The sequence below is a fragment of the Triticum urartu genome, chromosome 3A (assembly GCF_056163025.1).
Source record: "Triticum urartu cultivar PI428250 chromosome 3A, HENAU_Tu73, whole genome shotgun sequence".
In the NCBI taxonomy this organism is placed as follows: Eukaryota; Viridiplantae; Streptophyta; class Magnoliopsida; order Poales; family Poaceae; genus Triticum; species Triticum urartu.
In genome coordinates, this window is record NC_141875.1 from 602063321 (window position 1) to 602083057 (window position 19737).

Consider the following 19737-nt stretch of genomic DNA (forward strand, 5'->3'; position numbering starts at 1 on the left):
ACCATTGTTACAACCCGCTACTCGTTAGTTCAGTTTCTAGACACCTTGATACCAACTCACTAGAACTGATGTAAGGGCATATTTACCCCTGAATGGTTTTTGGTGATTGATGACAATGCATTTGCGGACTAATCGTGTGCATTGAGCATTTCAGATATCTCATGTTTAGGCACAAGACGATTCGTTACCCCCCGGAGTCTAGTGAAGACAGAGTTTTCCCTACGTTTTCTTTCGGTGGATTTGAGTCGTAGGAAAGTCGTACTATTACGAGGGGGTCCGATTTGGAAAGGTTTGGGTGGAATCATCACGTACATGTATGTTCCTTTTGCACCACCTTTCCTTTGCATCTTTGGAGCAACTACTGTTTATCCGTGTCTCTGCAAAATGAAGGACTCCTAGTGATTGTTGTGTTGTGGCATGCGTTAGTACTGCTCATGGGAGCTGTAGTACCGTAGAGGCCCACGGTAGTACCGGTTGGGGTCGCGGTAGTACCGCAGGCCCTTGCGGTAGTACCGCTCCCCGGGCGCGGTAGTACCGTGGCCTCGGGCCGAGCACAGTAGCACGAGCGGAAGTAGGGGAGGATGTAATTTTTTACATTCGCGCCCTACGTGATAGTACCGCTCCCTGTATGCGGTACCGTATCGGAGTTTTGCACAGACTGATACTCAGCGGAAGTAGCCACAAATGTATTTTTATTCGTCCGTGCCTTCCCGGCCCAGACAAACCCTGCCTTGCGGTGGTACCGCAAGGGCGAGCGGTAGTACCACTCCGGCGTTTCTACCGCTCTTTGCTTCAACGCAACAGGGTTGGTCTAGCTCCTGTCGTGCAAGCGGTAGTACCATTGTGCCCCACGGTAGTACCGCGGGCCCTTGCGGTAGTGCCGCATGTCTGGTGCGGTAGTACCGCATGTCGCTGGCCGGGTAAATGGGTGGCGGTTGGATTTTTCCTATCGCTACATAAGGAGAGTCTTTTTCTCCGAGTAGTCTACCTCTTCCATCTGCAAGCTCCATTGTTGTTCTAAGCTCCATTTTCGCCCGATCTCTCTCCCTGGCCAATCAAACTTGTTGATTCTATAGGAATTGGTTGAGAAGGCCTCGATCTACACTTCCACCAAGAGAAATTTGATCCCCCCCCACTAATCTCTTGCGGATCTTGTTACTCTTGGGTGTTTGAGCACCCTAGACGGTTGAGGTCACCGTGGAGCCATAGTCCATTGTGGTGAAGCTTCGTGGTGTCGTTGGAAGCCTCCAATTAAGTTGTGGAGATTGCCCCAACCTTGTTTGTAAAGGTTCGGTCGCCGCCTCCAAGGGCACCAATAGCGGAATCACGACATCTCGCATTGTGTGAGGGCGTGAGGAGAATACGGTGGCCCTAGTGGCTTCTTGGGGAGCATTGTGCCTCCACACCGCTCCAACGGAGACGCACTTCCTCTCAAAGGGAAGGAACTTCGGTAACACATCCTTGTCTCCACCGGCTCCACTCTTGGTTATCTCGTACCTTTACTTGTGCAAGCTTATATTGTGTTGCATCCCTTGCTTGCTTGTGTGCTTGTTGTTGTTGCATCATATAGGTTGCCCACCTAGTTGCATATCTAGACAACCTACTTTGATGCAAAGTTTAAATTGGTAAAGAAAAGCTAAAAATTCTTAGTTGCCTGTTCACCCCCCCCCTCTAGTCAACTATATCGATTCTTTCAATTGGTATCAGAGCCTCGTCTCTTTATTAAGGACTTTGCCGTCCGAAGAGTATGGTTGACACCATACACGGTGGGGAGGAGCACCCCGGTGTGATTCCGTACTCGTCTATGGCCGATGGGGGTTCCTCGGTCTCTCGTGAGGAGTTCAATGCGGCTTTGGACACATTGAAAACCTCCATGACGACCGAGGTTGAAAGCATATTCAACAAGTTTTTAGAAGGACTTAAATTATCCACCGCATCAATGAAAGTGGGAGATCCCGCTAACAAGGTGACGGATGCTAACTCCGACAAGGGGGAAGCTATGAGTGACAAAGTTCCTTTATCTAGTGGTAGAAGTGGAAATTGCATCTTTGCCCATGTTGAACCTCCACTTACTTATGGAGGACCGGTTCCCTCCACTCATTTGAATCATGTTGGTCCTCCTCCCAAGTTTGTGAAAAATGAAGGTTTTGCCTCTTGGGTCTATCGCTTTAAACATCATTTAAATCATAGTTCTACTAACCTTTAGAGAATTATTGAGCAAGGTTTCTATCCTCATGACCCAAGCAACTTCACTCCTAGAGAAGCCGCGAATCATCAATTCAACGAGTTCGCTCTTTGCATTCTCCAAGAGGCCATCCCTCCCGAAGATATTGCGCATCTCCGACCTTTCATCGTGGCCAAGGAAGCATGGCAACATGTTGTTTCCATTCACAAGGGAAGCGCAAGCATTCAACGCTCCAACTATGAAGTGGTTCAAGATCAAGCCGATGAGTTTGCAATGAATGAAGATGAAGAACCTCGTGAGCTTTACCGGAGATTAACCACTCTTGCGGTCTCACTCCGAGATCATGGGAGCAAGGATACGGATGACAATTGGATCAAGCGCAAATTTCTCAAGACCATGATGCCCTTCCACAAGGCCATGTCCTTTGTCATCCGTCAAAGGCCGGACTTCCACACCTTGTCCTCAAGTGAAGTGTTGGATGAGTTTGTGGCAATGAGAATCTTGGACAAGACCACCGACAATGCGGTGTTGCATTCTCAACGTGCAAAGAAGCCCAACCTTGCCTTTAAGGCCAAGGCTAGTGTGGAAAAAGAGGATGAAGAGGAAGAAGGGGAGAGTAAGCCCGAAGATACAAAATATGTTTATCATGAGCACATGGCTCTCGCTTTAAGGCAATTTTGGAGCAAGAAGAACTCAAGGCCCAACTTCAACAAGAACAACTCAAGTGGCTCCAGGGGCAAGCAACGTGTGCGTACATGCTATAATTGTGGCAATGTGAGCCACTTTGTTGCGGAGTGTCCATATGAGAAGAGGGAAGACAATGGTGGCAAGCTCATCCGAAAAGACAAGGCCAAGTCCTTCCCCAACAAGAACAACTTCACCAAGAAGACTCCTCCCAAGGGGTTGGTGGCACAAGAAGAGTACAATGAGGATGATGATGATGATGATGAACATGGTGAGTCGGTTGCCATGGCCTCCGTTGCCATTGCGACAACTCCACGGGTGTCCCTCTTCGACTCACCCAATGAGAACATCACCGCCAAGTGCCTCATGGCTAAAGCCACCAACAAGGTAACCTCCAACATAAAAACTACCATCATTACTAATCCCTCTTTGACGGATTGCATTGATGAAAGTGAGGGGTACAATGAGGAAGAAAATGAATTTGAGTCTTTTATGAGTAAGCTTAAAGGTAAATCCAAGAAGCACTTTGTTGCTCTCTTGGAACAACTTGGTGAAACCAATGACATGATCGAGGCTCACGAAGACAACATCTCTAAGATGGAGGGACATAGTCGTGACTATGCCGGTGAGATATTGGATCTCTCTAGTGCTCTTGAGGAAGAGCGTGGTCATCGTTTGGCTCTTGAGGAGTCTGTAACGCCCCGAGACCGATGCGCCAGGTGTCTTCCAGTTATTCGCCTGCCAAGTTTCATCGCATTCGGAGTCTGTTTGATGCCCCAACCGATAACTATAGCGAAAATATAGTCGGTCAAATCGTCGGACGTTTTCGGTCTCCGAAAACTGTTGCCGGGCTGCCCTCTCTTCCCTCCTACACAGCCCACCTAGTTCCCCCTCTATCCGGAACCATCCGATGTTGATTGAACGGTCCGAAAACAGTTAAAAACCCCTCTCCTAGACCCCTATCTATAAATAGATGCCCATCCTTGCATTTCTGTCAAAACCCTAGTCTAAACCTACCCCTAGACCCTCCCCTAACCTCTCAGCTAAATCTGAGAATGGGTGGGTAACCAAACCAAACCTGAACTGAACCCACGTGATGATGTTTTGGAAACTGAACCAAACTAACCCCACGTAATTGGCATTGGCACCCAGCCCAAACTAAACCACATGACAAATTCCCCAAAAACAAACTAACCCATTCTAGAAACTATGGTTTTAGCCTATGGTTCTATATCAGTTCCCCACCCATACATGTACAACTCAATATATGTACGATCCTGCACTTCACTGCTAAAACATAGCACCAGCTTAATAACATATACAGACATTGCACTTGACACCTTACATATTCTACACTACCAACACTTAAATTGATGAACAATTGACAGCTTCATAACATGAACACTTGACAGCTTCATAACATGTACAAAACACAGATTCTGAAGCACAAATGTTACACTTGATAGCTTACACATTCTGCACTACCAGCACTTGAAGTACATAGCTAATAACAAACGGAGCTGAATTAAGGCTGATAATGGATTCCAAGCCGGGATTGTGTTACGCCATCTGCCAAAGATGGATGTCACTAAGTTCTCAAAGAGGTAGTAGTCAGCTTGTACCTTGATCTGAAAAGACACAATTTTTAGAACTATGAGTCTGGATCACTAGTTGCTCATGCCATGCTCCAGCTTCTCCCAGGTTTGAGAACATCTCAAGCATGGATGTGATTCTTTAGCCTTTTCTAGTAAAATAAAGAACGGATACCAAAGAGGTGCCACTAACTTGTGCAACATCACAAAAACGTAGACTTATAAACATAAAAATTTGCTTGTCCCATTACAAAATGTCAACTTGTGTCTAGCATTTTATCGATGATCAGGATTTTCTAAAGAGCCAACTTGGCCACCAACTTCGAAACTTCACTAGCCATTGCATATATATATATATATGGATGATCAGGATTATATTTTTACCTTTCATTGGTTCAAAACTTTTAGCTGCGTCCTTACTGTCCATCTCCTGCAAATGAAACAAAATATTAATTTAAAGGCATATCAACACTTCTATACTACTTCTATACTGTAGGTTTTATATATCCCATTCTACACAAGTAGTAGAACCAAAATGTAAGCGGTTAACTCACCCTCCTTTGGTTTGAACAACCAATCTTTAGCACAATTAAGCACTTCTAGCATATCAGGGTTCAAAGAGCTTCTCTTGTCGCCGAGTATCCTCTTACCACAACTGAAGGCTGATTCAGATGCCACTGTGCTCAAAGGAATTGCAAGAAGTCACGGGCCATAGATGCCAATATAGGAAACTTTTCGCCATGCCTCTTCCACCAACCCAAGACATCAAAGTCATCACCGACCTTCTCGGATGCTTCTTCCAAGTATGCATCAAGCTCGGATTTGTGTACACGTGACCTCCGACGAGACTTGTGCTGGGCAAACTCTTCTTCCAACTTCCTTTTCCCTGCAACAGGTGATCCAATAATGGTATTGCCTTGACTAGAAGGTGTCGAGTGTGCAGTGCTTGTTGCTGCAAGTAGCTCATATTCCTTGACATACTTTCTCACCCATTCTAAAGCAATCTCCACTTGTTTTGTAATTTGCTCCCCGTCGGTAGACAACTTGCAATAGAAGAAATCCAAGTAATCTTCTTTCCTCCTTGGATCCAGGAATGTAGCAATGACAAGTGCATGGTTAAACTCAATGCCCTTGCTTTTTCTACGACGGTTAGGATCTGCATTGTCCTTCTCCTCGGGATCCCAATATTTATCAAGCTTCGTTTGCATCACTGCCGCCAATTCCTTCAACACATCAGAGGTCTGCCAACCCGGGTCTTTCAATGCATGGCGAATAGAAAGCACAACTGGCAGAAACTTATGTGAAGTTGGCTTCCTATGAGCTGAAACAATCAAAGTAAGCTCTTCAAAAGCTTTTAGAAACTCACAAATAGCTTTTGCCTTCTCCCATTCCTCCTCACTTGGAGAATCTATCATCTTTCTGTTGGCATAACTAGTGAGAACAGATTTGTACGTCAATGCTTCTACAAGCATTTTCCAGGTTGAGTTCCATCTGGTTGGTGTATCAATAGAGATGCCTTTCTTTGCACGTAGACCCATCCCACTTGCAATTGTATTGAAATCTTGAAGTCTTGAAGGAGAAGAGTCAATATACTTCATCAGCTCACGTATCATGTCAATAGCTTCATGGATTATTTTCATTCCATCCTGAACCAAGATATTAAGAATGTGCGCACAACACCTGACATGCAAATGTTGACCTTCAAGGAGAAGCTCATGTTTGTGATATTTTATCAACTCCTCACATGCATTAGTATTATTGCTGGCATTATCTAGTGTCAAAGTGAATAATTTGCCTCTTATGCCCCATTCTGTTAAGCAACGAACTATTTCTTCCTCTATCGCATAGCCTGTGTGGGGATACTTCACTTCTGCGAAACTTATGGTCGTCTTCTTGTAGTTGAATTCTGCATTGATATAATGGGCGGTGATGCACATGTAGCCCAAGTCCTGTGATGATGTCCACATGTCAGATGTTAAGCAAATGCGAGAATCCAAATTTTGTAGCTCTACTTCAATATCTTTCTTCATTCCCTTATACATCTTCACTGCATCATCATGAATTGTGTGACAACCCTTGATTTGAAACGTTGGCTGCATTGAGTCAATCCATGGCTGGAGGTGGGGATCTTCAAACTTAAGAAAGGGGATCTCAGCATGGACGCAATACTTCACCATGAGTTCACGACAAACTTTTTCATCAAACACAAACAGACCTTTGGATGTTTTTCTTTCATGGTCAACAAAAACCTCTTCCTGCAAGCATCCGGAATTAATCAGCAAGCCTCTGCAATATGGGTCCTCAAACTGCTTGTCCCAAACTTGGTGTGAAGTTGCACTCCACAGTATTTGCACACAGCCTTGAGATCACCCTCTACGAGAACCAGATCTGCTTCATAATGCTCCCATGCCTTGGACCTTCTAGCATGTGGTACTTGACTCGTATCCTCATCCATGGAATCAGCACTCTCCGAACCCTCTGATGTAGACATGCCTCAAATTACTAGTGAGTAATTACTACAGTGACTGATCGATCGGTCGAGTGGTCTGGGTTGGTGTGTTTTTCCTGTCCTTGGTGCGTGGCCTGTGAATGCAGATGCAAGGTGCAAGCAGGTTAATACTAGTACTAGTAGCAGTAAAAGTCACTATTCCTAACAAAGAAATTTGTAATTGTGAACTAAGCTTTACCATCTAATGATTAAATTGCATATCTTACAGTCTTGCTAATATTTCTTACTGAGAAAATCCCATTACAGAATACTCTGTGCTACTCTGTTCTAGTCTTAGTACAGATACATACACTCCATGCAATGAGAAACTTGAGCAAGGGAAATAGTCGAACCAAAACATAATTCCTGCTCTAGAGATTGACCAATATCGCTACAAAGTTTCTCAAAAAGAATATCGGGAAACCAAAACATTGGACACTGTACTCGCCTGAGCGGGAGAATTCCCTCACTTCTACATATTGCAACGAGTGTCAAATAGAAGGATGATTCAGTACAGATATGGGATCTAAACTGAGAAGCAACTAGCGCCAAATACTTGAACAAATGAAAGCCGGATTCAGAAGAGTAGTACAATCTAATCTGGGAAGCAACGAGTGTCAAATATTTGAAGTTGTCCCGTTAGAGACCCTGCAGATGTCTTAAAGCGCCACATATTTTGGTCCTATTGTCCCTGTATTTGAATGCAATTTTGTTCCTACTGAGAATTTTGGTGCTAATACAAACTCCTGTAATCCTAAGCTGCAACTTAAAAATGCTACTTATATCATCAAAGCTCTTCACAAGGAAGAACAAACTGCATCTCATACACTTGCTGCCGTGTCCATCAAAATTGCATTCAAATAAATTTGCAAACTATTGTAATGGACAGATGCAAACTGAAACTGAACCCGAACCGAACATGTACAGAGAACAAATTGAAGTGGTTCGTGCGTTGTTGCTGTAGACGAGGAGGGGACGGGCACCTAAACTGTTGTTGCAGACCTGTTTGCTGCTGTTGTTGCTGCAGACGAGGAGGGGGCGGGCACCTTGCCGCCGGAGCACCTTGGAGGAGCAAGAGGAGGACCAGGACCTTGCCACAGGAGGAGCAGAACCTGGTCAAAAGAGAAGAAACAGGCCGGTCAGAGAGAGAGAGAGAGAGAGAGAGAGAGCTACCTGCCGGCGGAGGGAAGGTGGCGCGGCGGAGACGGCCCGGCGACCTCAACCCTAGCGGGCGGGGAGGGGCAGCGGCACTGATGGGCGGGCCAGCTCTGGGTAGCTCATGCTGTGCCGAGGAGGGGACGGCGCCGGAGGGTGACGGCGAGGCGGCGACGCGAGGAAGGGGCGGCGAGGGGGAAGAGACAGGGGGCGGGCGGGCGGCGACACGGGGGAAAAGACAAGGGGCAGTGCATGGGTTGGGTTGAGGAGTAGTCGAAGGCAACGAACCAATACAACGAACCGGGTTGTACCCACAGTTTGTAGCCCATAATACATTAGACGGTTTCAGCCCATAACCAGCTAACCCAAACTGGTTTCCCTCCAAACCCAAACCAAACCGAACTTAAGAAAGCTTCAGCCCAATAAAACCTAAACCAATCAAGCCCATAATAAAAAACCAAACCGTTTAAACCAGTTTTTCTAAAACCACTCCCAGATTTACTCTCAGCCGCCAGCCACCTACCCCCCTCCTCAATTTCCACAGCCACCCTCTCCCCCGCCGCCACTTGGCGCCTACTCCACCACCAACCGCCATGGCCCGTGAAGCCCATCCGGGGCCCGCTCAGGCCCGGATCTCACCACCATCGCCCGTACGCCGCTCCCGAGCTCCTCCCGCTCGATCTGGGCATCCCCGCGCCGGACGAACCTCCTCCTCCTTGAACGCCATCGTCGGGGCATTACAACACTCCACCACTACAAGAGGATCTCGTCCCGAGATCTAGGATGGCATCGGGGGAAACGAAAGAGGAAGGGGAAGAGGTAAAACTAAGTTGCTTCTTTGACAAATGAGTGAAACCAAAGAACCTTGCGAGGTTGAACAAATTGAAAGAAAGAATGCAACGAAGATGAACAAATTTGAGAACACTCTGTTAGAAAAGAGGAACAAGGAACATTACTAGAACCTTGTAGGTTGAAAGGCATAAGAAGAGGGTTGCAATGGACAAGAAGTACATGCAAGCACTCCGGATCAAACGTGATGTACAAGGAACGATAAAGATCAATTACGACAACACTCCGGTTGGAAATGGAAGGTGAAGAATATGAGCTTGGCAAAATAAAAGCACTTGGATGAGACTCGGTTAGAAGAGGAATGATAGACACAACACTCCGGTTAAAACAAGATAGAGAAGGAATAAGAATGATATAATTTGGACAGCACTCCAACTGTAAATGGAAAGAATTGAACATGAACTTGATAAGATGAGAGGATACTTGAAAAGAGGACACGACACTCCGGTTGAATGGCTAAGTTAGAAAATCATACGATCTTGGCAAAAATGAGGTGATGGGATGAAGAGAGCAACAATACAATGCCTCCGGAACGAAGGAATAGAAGTTGGACCGTTGTAAAGAAAAGAATTGAGAAGAAAATGATATCATCTACCACAATTGAATTTGAAGGCATCCTTAGGAGAAGGGTCGAACGGAGTTGTTGGAAAACCAACAACGAAAAGAGTAAGCTTGTTGTGGGCTTATGGAAAACATCTTGAAATTATGAGGTGAAATTCTGCCACTAATGGAAACAATAGATTGGATTGATATCAACAAGGAGACGAGAAGCTTATTTCGCCGGAAGGATAAGTGAAGAACTTGGGTCATTTATAAGCACCATAAATAGCAACAATCCTTGGGGAAGGCTTTAGGTGAAATATAACCCAAGATAACTCCAATGAAGAGATTGATGGGTTGCAAAGGCTCTCATGAACGAATAGAAAATGATGGGTTTAAAATATGTCATTCCAGACAACTTGTGAATCATGAAACATGAAGGAAATTATCAAAAGTGACATAACACCACCTCAAAAGATGAGATATGAAAGAATTGCACCTCGGAATGCGAGATGAAGAATGCTTGAACTCCTCAAAACAAGACATGTGTTGAACACCACGTTTATTTTAGAGTAAAGCTTGACGGATCTTAACTCCGAGAGGAATCTTGAAGAACAATTGAAGAATTAAAAGAATCCTTGACGAACCACCATGTAGAGGCTCCATGAAGAACTTCGGTAATAAAAGAATGATCAAAAAGAAGTAAAGGATGAAAAGAATAAGATTTAAGCCTTGCAATGATTAGATGGAGCTTCGTGATGATATAATTGAGAGATCTTTGAACTCCGGGAAAGAACAAATGAATTGATATGATAACGAAGGAAGAGAACTCTTGAACGAACCACCATAATAATTGAAAATGAAAGAAGATACATGAGAGAATTTAGATACAAGAGAACGAAGGGATCAAGAACTGATTAGAGGATATTTGAACGATGCACCGGTAAGATTTGGAGAACGAGAGTTGAAAGCTGGAATGAATAATATTTGAAAATATGGCCTTCGTAGGAAAGAAATGGGAACAACTCATGAAATGCTCTGGATGGGTGAAAAGAATTCTCACAATCGAAAACAACTATGAGAGGATGGCAACAAGCTAGAATCACGAGTCTTTGAGAGAACGGATAAGATTTGGAGGAAAAACTCTTCTTCGGTCTTCAACTGTCGAGAATGACGATAAGAAACACCACCATGAATTTTTGAGACACTCCAGAATGAAGAATAGAAAGGTTGTGTCAACGATGAAAAGGATTTGACAGATCTTGGAGAAAAACATTTGACTGATGACAGTTCATACTTACGTCATACTTTGAAAGGAATTCAAAAATAACTTCGGAAAATTAGAAGAGTCAGGTAAGATCCTGGGAAAAGACCTGTGGATTAGGGCCCACTCAAAAGAAACGCCGTTGAATGATTACTTGAAAAGGAGATTGCACCGGTTGAGTTAAGTAGCTTGTATGAGATAACATCCTTGAAAGAGCTTGAACAAAAGCAGAGTGGAAACACGAATCTTTGAGATATCTTGAGCACTCCGGAACAATTGAATAGCGAGAACTGGATGATTAAGAGGTGCACCGACATGAGAAAGCATTAGAACCGAGAAAAGGATATGATCGGCAAAGCTTGAATTAAATCCACCGGAGAAGAAAACGAGTGAAGAGTGACGAACTTGAGGCTTCCTTAGTATCTTCATGAGAATCACCGGATAAGAACATTGAGGAAAGAATGAAGAAACTTCACATCCATAAGATGGATACTTGATTTAGAAATCCGAGTCCTTGGAGGAAAAGGGTGGAAGGGCGGGAAAACAAAGGCAACTTGGGACGGATGAAACTAATAACGTTGAGCAGACTTTGAGTTGATCTTGCGGATGTTGAAAATGAGCAGATCCACTTGAAGAGGAGCACACCGGTTGAGAAGAAATTGAGATGACAAACTTGATGATCAAGAAGGATTAATATTCCCGTAGAAATATGAGAACACCATTTAGGAAAAGGTATGGATTCAGCACTTGACATTGAAGCAACTCGAATACCACAAACCAAAACAAAACAAAGGATTTGGCTTGCAGAATAAGCCGGAAACAAACATATGATAGATCCCATATCGTATCATGTATCTGTTGGAAAGATATTCTAGGAGCTACTAGAATTCCCACTTATAAACTCCTGAAACTTTTTGGTTATGCAATCAGGTGTTGGGGATACAGGGGAAGCATAATATCTCACCCAAACTAACAAATCCTACATCCAGCTGTATCCATCCTTCAACACATAACCAAGAAACCTTCGGAAATCATTTACCTCAACCTTCGAAAAAGCATCCGTTATACGAGTTATGGAAATACTCCCGAACTCCCACCCCAGTACTGGGTGGCGTCGAGGTTATCTCACCAACAACCACATAAAAGAGATTTTCGATGTCGGCGAACTCAGGTATTCCAGAACTGCAACGATAAAATTGTGACGACAACACCTCGGAGCTCAACTCCCCGGGACACTTCCACAACCCCTAAATGTCAGGAGGCACCAAGAACAATGTTCTCGCCACAAGACTATCAAAACGATTCCAAAATACCCGCGTGATCTTAAAAAAATCATGAAATTTGAGGAGAGGGAAGTCAAAACTTCTACGTCAGGAGGCCTCACCAGAGCAACGTAGGGACTGAGGAGTAAAAAGAATCCTACTCTCCGATATATATAATCCTAAGACTCAAAACATTTTGTTCTAGACTCAACAACGTCAGTGATTCGATCAAGCAGGGGGCTCCTAAGTCGGGGATGACTCCGATTACCAACTTGTAACACCCATAATGCGGCTATATCTCCCACGTGTCGGGGCACGACTTAGAGGCATAGCCGCATGGTAAGCTTGTCGCAAGAGGGGTAATCTTCACACATCCCATGTACTGAATAAGAAAGGGATAAAGAGTTGTCTTACAATCGCCACTTCACACAATACATAAATAGATCATACATCATCCAGAAAACAATCAAGGTCCGACTATAGAACCAAAATAAAAGAAGACAACCCTGAGGGAGTCCTGGATTAGGGGGTATCCGGACAGCCGAATTATATCCTTTGGCCGGACTGTTGGACTATGAAGATACAAGATTGAATACTTCGTCCTGTGTCCGGATAGGACTCTACTTGGCGTGGAAGGCAAGCTAGGCAATACGGATATGTATATCTCCTCCTTTGTAACCGACCTTGTGTAACCCTAGCCCCTCCACGTGTCTATATAAACCGGAGGGTTTTAGTCCGAAGGACAACAAACAATCATACCATAGGCTAGCTTTTAGGGTTTAGCCTCTCCGATCTCGTGGTGGATCAACTCTTGTAATACTCACATCATCAAGAATAAATCAAGCAGGACGTAGGGTTTTACCTCCATCAAGAGGGCCCGAACCTGGGTAAAACATCGTGTCCCCTGCTTCCTGTTACCATCCGCCTCAGACGCATAGTTCGGGACCCCCTACACGAGATCCGCCGGTTTTGACACCGACATTGGTGCTTTCATTGAGAGTTCCTCTATGTCATCGCCGTTAGGCTTGATGGCTCCTACGATCATCGATAGCGATGCAGACCAGGGTGAGACTTTTCTCCCCGGACAGATCTTTGTGTTCGGCGGCTTCGAACTGCGGGCCAACTCGCTTGGCCATCTGGAGCAGATCAAAAGTTACGCCCCTGGCCACCAGGTCAGGTTTGGAAGCTTAAACTACATGGTCGATATCCGCGGAGACTTGATCTTCGATGGATTCGAGCCCCTGCCTTGTGCGCCACGCGGTCACAATGAGTACGATTTAGCTCTACCATCGGACCGTATTCAGGAGATCGTGCCGGCAGCCGCTCCGAGCCTCAATTCGGAGCCAGTTGCGCCATCCATGGACGGGTGGATAGACCCTGTCACGGAGGCCGTATCCTCAGCGGCGATCGAGCCGAATATTGACCTTACCCTTCATGAGAGCCGTATTGCCAAATTGTCGGATCCTTCTCCGGCCACGGACTCCGAACCGCCTGCGCCCGTTCCTGTCGAATCCGATTGGGCGCCGATCATGGAGTTTACCTCCGCGGATATTTTTTAGCACTCGCCCTTTGGCGACATACTGAACTCATTAAGGTCTCTCTCCTTGTCAGGAGAGTCCTGGCCGAACTACGTCCGGCAGGATTGGGATGCGGATGACGAAGAAATTCGCCGCCCACCCACCACCCACTTAATAGCCACTGTCGACGACTTAACCGACATGCTCGACTTCAACTCTGAAGACATTGACGGTATGGACGACGATGCGGGAGACGAAGAGGAACCACTGCCCACAGGGCACTGGACAGCCACCTCATCATACGATATATACATGGTGGACACACCCAAAGAAGGCAATGGCGACGAGACAACAGAGGATGACCCCTCCAAGAAGCAACCCAAGCACCGGTGTCAGCGGCGCCGCTCTAAGTCCCGCCAAGGCAAAAGTGGTGATACTGGCACCGGAGATAATAGCACTCCGGACAGTGCCGAAGACAACAACAATCCCCTCCAGCAAGATTTAGAGCAGGAGGATGGAGGAGCCAGCCCTCCTGAGAGAGCGGCAGATGGAGAGGCGGAGGATGATAATTACATGCCTCCCTCTGAAGACGAGGCAAGCCTCGACGATGACGAATTCGTTGTGCCAGAGGATCCCGTCGAACAAGAGCGCTTCAAGCGCCGGCTTATAGCCACGGCAAATAGCCTTAAGAAAAAGCAGCAGCAGCTTCAAGCTGATCAAGATTTGCTAGCTGACAGATGGACTGAAGTCCTAGCGGTCGAGGAATATAAACTCGAACGCCCCTCCAAGAGTTACCCAAAGTGCAGGTTGCTACCCCAACTGGAGGAGGAAGCACCGAAACCTACATCCCCGGCGTATGACACGGCTGATCGGCCACCTCGTGGCTGCAACAGAGAGACATTCCAGCCAAAAGCTCAGCCCGCACCCCGACGCCATTCAAATAAAAAGGCATGGGGAAATACGCCAGACCTGCGAGATTTATTGGAGGACAAAGCAAAACATGCAAGATCAATCTACGGATCACGAGGGCGCGCCACTATGCGAGACGATAATCGTCACGCCGGATACAGTAAAATTAAGTCCGGCCGGGCCGAACACAGCGGGCAAGACTCATTCGAGCTGTGTTGCGACATAGCCCAGTACAGAGGCGCCGCACACCCCCTATGCTTCACAGACGAAGTAATGGATCATCAAATCCCAGAGGGTTTCAAACCCGCAAATATAGAATCATACGACGGCACAACAGATCCTGCGGTATGGATAGAGGATTTCCTCCTGCATATCCACATGGCCCGCAGTGATGATCTACACGCCATTAAATACCTCCCACTCAAGCTCAAAGGACCAGCTCAGCATTGGCTCAATAGCTTGCCAGCAGAGTCCATTGGCTGTTGGGAGGATCTGGAAGCCGCATTCCTTGACAACTTCCAGGGCACTTACGTGCGACCACCAGATGCTGATGACTTGAGCCACATAATTCAGCAACTAGAGGAATCGGCCAGGCAATTCTGGACACGGTTCCTAACAAAGAAAAATCAAATCGTCGACTGTCCATATGCAGAGGCCCTAGCAGCTTTTAAGCACAACATCCGCGACGAGTGGCTCGCCCGGCACCTTGGTCAGGAAAAGCCAAAATCTATGGCAGCCCTCACGACACTCATGACCCGCTTTTGTGTGGGAGAAGACAGGTGGCTGGCTCGCAGCAATAACATATCAAAGAACCATGGTACTTTGGATACCAAGGATGGCAATGGCAGGTCACGTCGCAAGAAACATAAGCGCCGCATTAACAGCGACAATACCGAGGATACGACAGTCAATGCCGGATTCAAAGGCTCTAAACCCGATCAGCGGAAAAAGCCATTCAAAAGAAGCACTTCGGGCCCGTCCAATTTGTACCGTATACTCGATCGCTCATGCCAAATACACGGCACCCCCGACAAGCCAGCCAACCACACCAACAGGGATTGTTGGGTGTTCAAGCAGGCCGGCAAGATAAATGCCAAACACAAAGATAAGGGGTCACATAGCAATGACGAGGAGGAGCCCCGATAGCCGAACACCGGAGGACAGAAGAGGTTCCCCCCACAAGTACAGACGGTGAACATGATATACGCAACCCACATCCCCAAGAGGGAGCGGAAGTGTGCGCTCAGGGACGTATATGCGCTGGAGCCAGTCGCCCCAAAGTTCAACCCATGGTCTTCCTGCCCGATCACCTTCGACCGTAGGGACCACCCCGTTAGTATCCATCATGGCGGATTCGCCGCATTGGTCTTAGACCCAATCATTGACAGATTTCACCTCACTAGAGTCCTTATGGATGGCGGCAGCAGCCTGAACCTGCTTTATCAGGACACAGTGCGCAAAATGGGTATAGACCCCTCAAGGATAAAACCCACTAAAACGACCTTTAAAGGCATCATACCAGGTGTAGAGGCCCATTGCACAGGCTCAGTCACACTGGAAGTGGTCTTCGGATCCCCGGATAACTTCCGAAGCGAAGAGTTAATCTTCGACATAGTCCCGTTCCGCAGTGGCTACCATGCACTGCTCGGGTGAACCGCATTTGCGAGATTCAATGCGGTACCGCATTACGCATATCTCAAGCTCAAGATGCCAGGACCTCGGGCGGTCATCACAGTCAATGGAAACACAGAGCGCTCTCTCCGAATGGAGGAGCACACTGGGGCCCTCGCAGCAGAAGCGCAAAGCAGCCTCTTAAGGCAATCCACTAGTTCGGCGATTAAGGACCCGGGCACCTTCAAGCACGCCCGGAGTAATCGGCAACAGGACCGCCTGGCATGTTCCGAGCTCGCATAGCAATGCGGCCCCCACCCCGGTCCCAGCCAAACGGCGAAATCCGTGCCACGCGTACATAATTATGCATTAAAAATACCATGGGCATAGGCGGGGAGGGGGGCACGACTGCGGCACGCTCCAAGTCGCGGCTTAAACCGCACTAGGGGCTTCCCGCTTTGTTATTTTTCTCTTTCAGGACTTTAATCTCTGGAAACCCTGTCCGGCAGCATGATTGCCGAACACATGATGCAACAACCAAGGAGGCAGAAAGCTACGTCACACCACGAAACTCCCAAGTGGATTATGATAACGAGTGAAATATTTGCTTTAATACTATTCCTCAGCTTGCCCTTGGAAGGGACATGTCAAACAGTCCTACTTTTTGCTTATCGCACTACTTGTATCATTCTGCTTTAACGCACCTTTTTGAATAAACAATGCATAGCATTAAGACTATTATTGCATTCTTCCTTTATATATATATATATATATATATATATATATATATATATGTTCATTCACGACATCTAGCATACGTACACTCTGGTACGACTAATACGCTAGGGGCTTAAGCATACCCCATAATGCGGCGTGAGAAGTCTGAACACTTTCGACAGTGCGACACCCTGAACTTATAGCATTATATGCATCAGCTCCGAATCATGTCTTGGGTCAATAGTTGGGTTTGTCCGGCTCCCATGTTTTGGTGCCTTACGTTCCGCTATATCGGTTAAGGTAGCACTGGGAGAACTACTGCGATTGTGCCCTGGTTCTGCTGGGCTAAGCACCTTAGTAGAGAAAGCTAAAACTGACTGTCATGATAAGGCGAGAGACTGGTCGCTGTTCGAGAGGTTTCGAGTCCCTAAAGACTTATGCCGCTTAGAGCGAGGAGTCGGCCCTGTCCGGCTTAAGGCGTGTATTGCGCCCCGAATTCGGCCTTCCGAATACTAGGGGCTTCACCGAAATTTAAAATTATAGAATTCTATGGCTAAGTGAGAGTGATAACGCATTATAGTCCGATTGCCTTGTTCGTTGCGCTGAGCACCTCCCTCGAAGGACCCAAAAAATGGGAACAAGAGTGCTCAGGTTTATCCCGAACACCCCAGCACTCGTGGTGTGGGGGCAGAAGCCGACGACTAGCCATCTCTCAGATTTGATAAATAGCCGAACAGAAGGTAATATTTTAAATTCAAACAAGCGTTGCATAGCGCATATGAACAAGTTTTCATAATACAGGATTACACGAGCAAGTTTACTCAAATATTACATCTTTTGTACACTCGTTCGCTACGAGACGGGCACCCTTCAGGACACCCTCATAGTACATCTCGGGGTGGCGATGCTCCTTGCCCTGCGGCGGCCCTTCCTTCACCAGCTTCACGGCGTCCATCTTGGCCCAGTGCACCTTCGGACATGCGAAAGCCCGGTGTGCACCTTCGATGCAGACGGACCACTTGATGACTTCCAGCCGTGGTCAGGCATCCACAAGCTGCCTCACCAGGCCGAAGTAGCTGTTGGGAAGGGCATCGCCAGGCCACATCCGAACTATAAAGCCCTTCATGGCCTGTTCGACCGCCTTGTGCAGCTCGACCAGTTGCTTCAGCTGGTCGCTCAGAGGCATCGGGTGTTCGGTCCCAGTATACTGAGACCAGAACAGCTTCTCCGTTGAGCTTCTCTCCTCGGCCTGGTAAAACTGTGCGGCATCTGACACGCTGCGGGGCAAATCCGCGAATGCTCCTGGAGAGCTTCGGATTCGGGTAAGTAACAAGTAATTTACTTTCACATGCTTGCTTTGCATATAGAATGCCTTACCCGCTGCTATCTTCTTCATCACATCAATGTCCTGGAGGGCCTTTTGGGCTTTGGCCTTGGCACTCTTTGCACTCTCAAGGGCCGCGGCAAGCTCGGACTCTCGCGTCTTCAAGTCAAGCTCCAACGCCTCATGCTTTGCCACGAGAGAGTGGAGCTCTTGCCGCACCTCGCCCACCCGTGCCTCTTGTTTTTCCCGCTCGGTGCGCTCCTGGGCCGCTTTGTTTTCGGCCTCGGATAGCGCTTGCTTTAGGGTCGCCACCTCGGTCGTGGCCCCTGGCAAAGTTACGATGATCCTGTCATTTTGCAATTGCATTCTTTTTATATATATCCATAGACTAGGTACTACTTACCTTTGTTCTCCTCGAGCTGCCTCTTGGCAAGGCCGAGCTCTTCCTTGGACCCTTCGAGGTCCTGCTTCAGTGTGGCGACCTCCGCAGTCAGTGCGGCAGAGGCCAGCAACGAAGCCTGCATACGCATATAGACATACTTATATTAGACTCCTGCGATATTGTTTGATCCTATGTTCGACTTTTCTTTGTGAACACCGAACAGAGCATCAGGGGCTATTTGTCTATGCGGTAATATTTTTCCTATATTTCAAATACTTACCTCAAAGCCTGTTAGAAGGCTAGCACAGGCTTCAGTCAGTCCGCCCTTGGCGGACTGAACCTTCTGGATCACCGCACTCATAATAGTGTGGTGCTCTTCGTCGATGGAAGCGCTGCGAAGTGCTCCCAGCAGATTGTCCGGTGCCCCTGGATGGGCAGAGGTCACCGGCACAGGCGTCATGCCCCTTTTGGAAGGAGGCCGCCTGCCTGAGTCCGGAACCACTGGGGGTTCCGGCGCGGTGTTCGGCTGAGGGCCGAACTCGGAGCCCTCGGGAGCCTTACTCCCTCTGCTCCTGGAGTCCGGAAGGTCGCCTTGAGGCGCCTCCGGGATTGTCTCCCCTCTACCCGGTGCCTCTTGAGACAATACCTCGGCATTGTCTGTAGGGCACGGGGAGGTGGCAGTCGGAAGTGGATCGCTATCCATATCCGACGAGTCCAAGGAGCCGCCCGACGAAGATACGTCGATACGGGCTTGGGGCGGTCTGCATAATCATATTCTGCGTTAGGGGAAGCAGTGCGACGAAGGTATGCTATGAGTTACTCTGGTATCCGAATACTTACGACTTTGCCAGGGGCTTGGCCCTGAGCAGCCACTCGTCTTCGCCTTCGGCGGCGGTGGTGGAGTAGTCCGGAAGGAGGGTTCTCCCCTTCTTGGACCCTTCGCCCCCCGGTCGGGGCGGCCTTCCTTTTCTTGTCTCCCCGACTGAAGGGGGAGCATCTACATCTTCCTCCTCATCTTCGGGGAGGTGTGCGTCGCGGAGTTATCGGACGATGAGTCCGATAACACCTGGTGTCAGGAACTCTTTTGGGTTCCCTTGGCCTTCTTGGTCTTCTCCGGCACCTTGTAAGGAGCCGGAGTCAGCATCTCCGTCAGGAGAGCGTCCACAGTGTCTTCGGGCAGAGGGGCCGGACAGTTAATCTACCCCGACGTCTCCACCCAGTCCTGTCAAAGGCATGGAGCTCAGACCCCGCACATGGT

General features: G+C 47.5%; 1 pseudogene; it reads right to left on the minus strand.

Annotated features, from left to right (window-relative positions):
- Positions 1 to 4877: 4877 nt before the first annotated feature.
- Positions 4878 to 8831, minus strand: LOC147980733 (zinc finger BED domain-containing protein RICESLEEPER 2-like; annotated as a pseudogene).
- Between the last annotated feature and the right edge of the window lie 10906 nt (positions 8832 to 19737).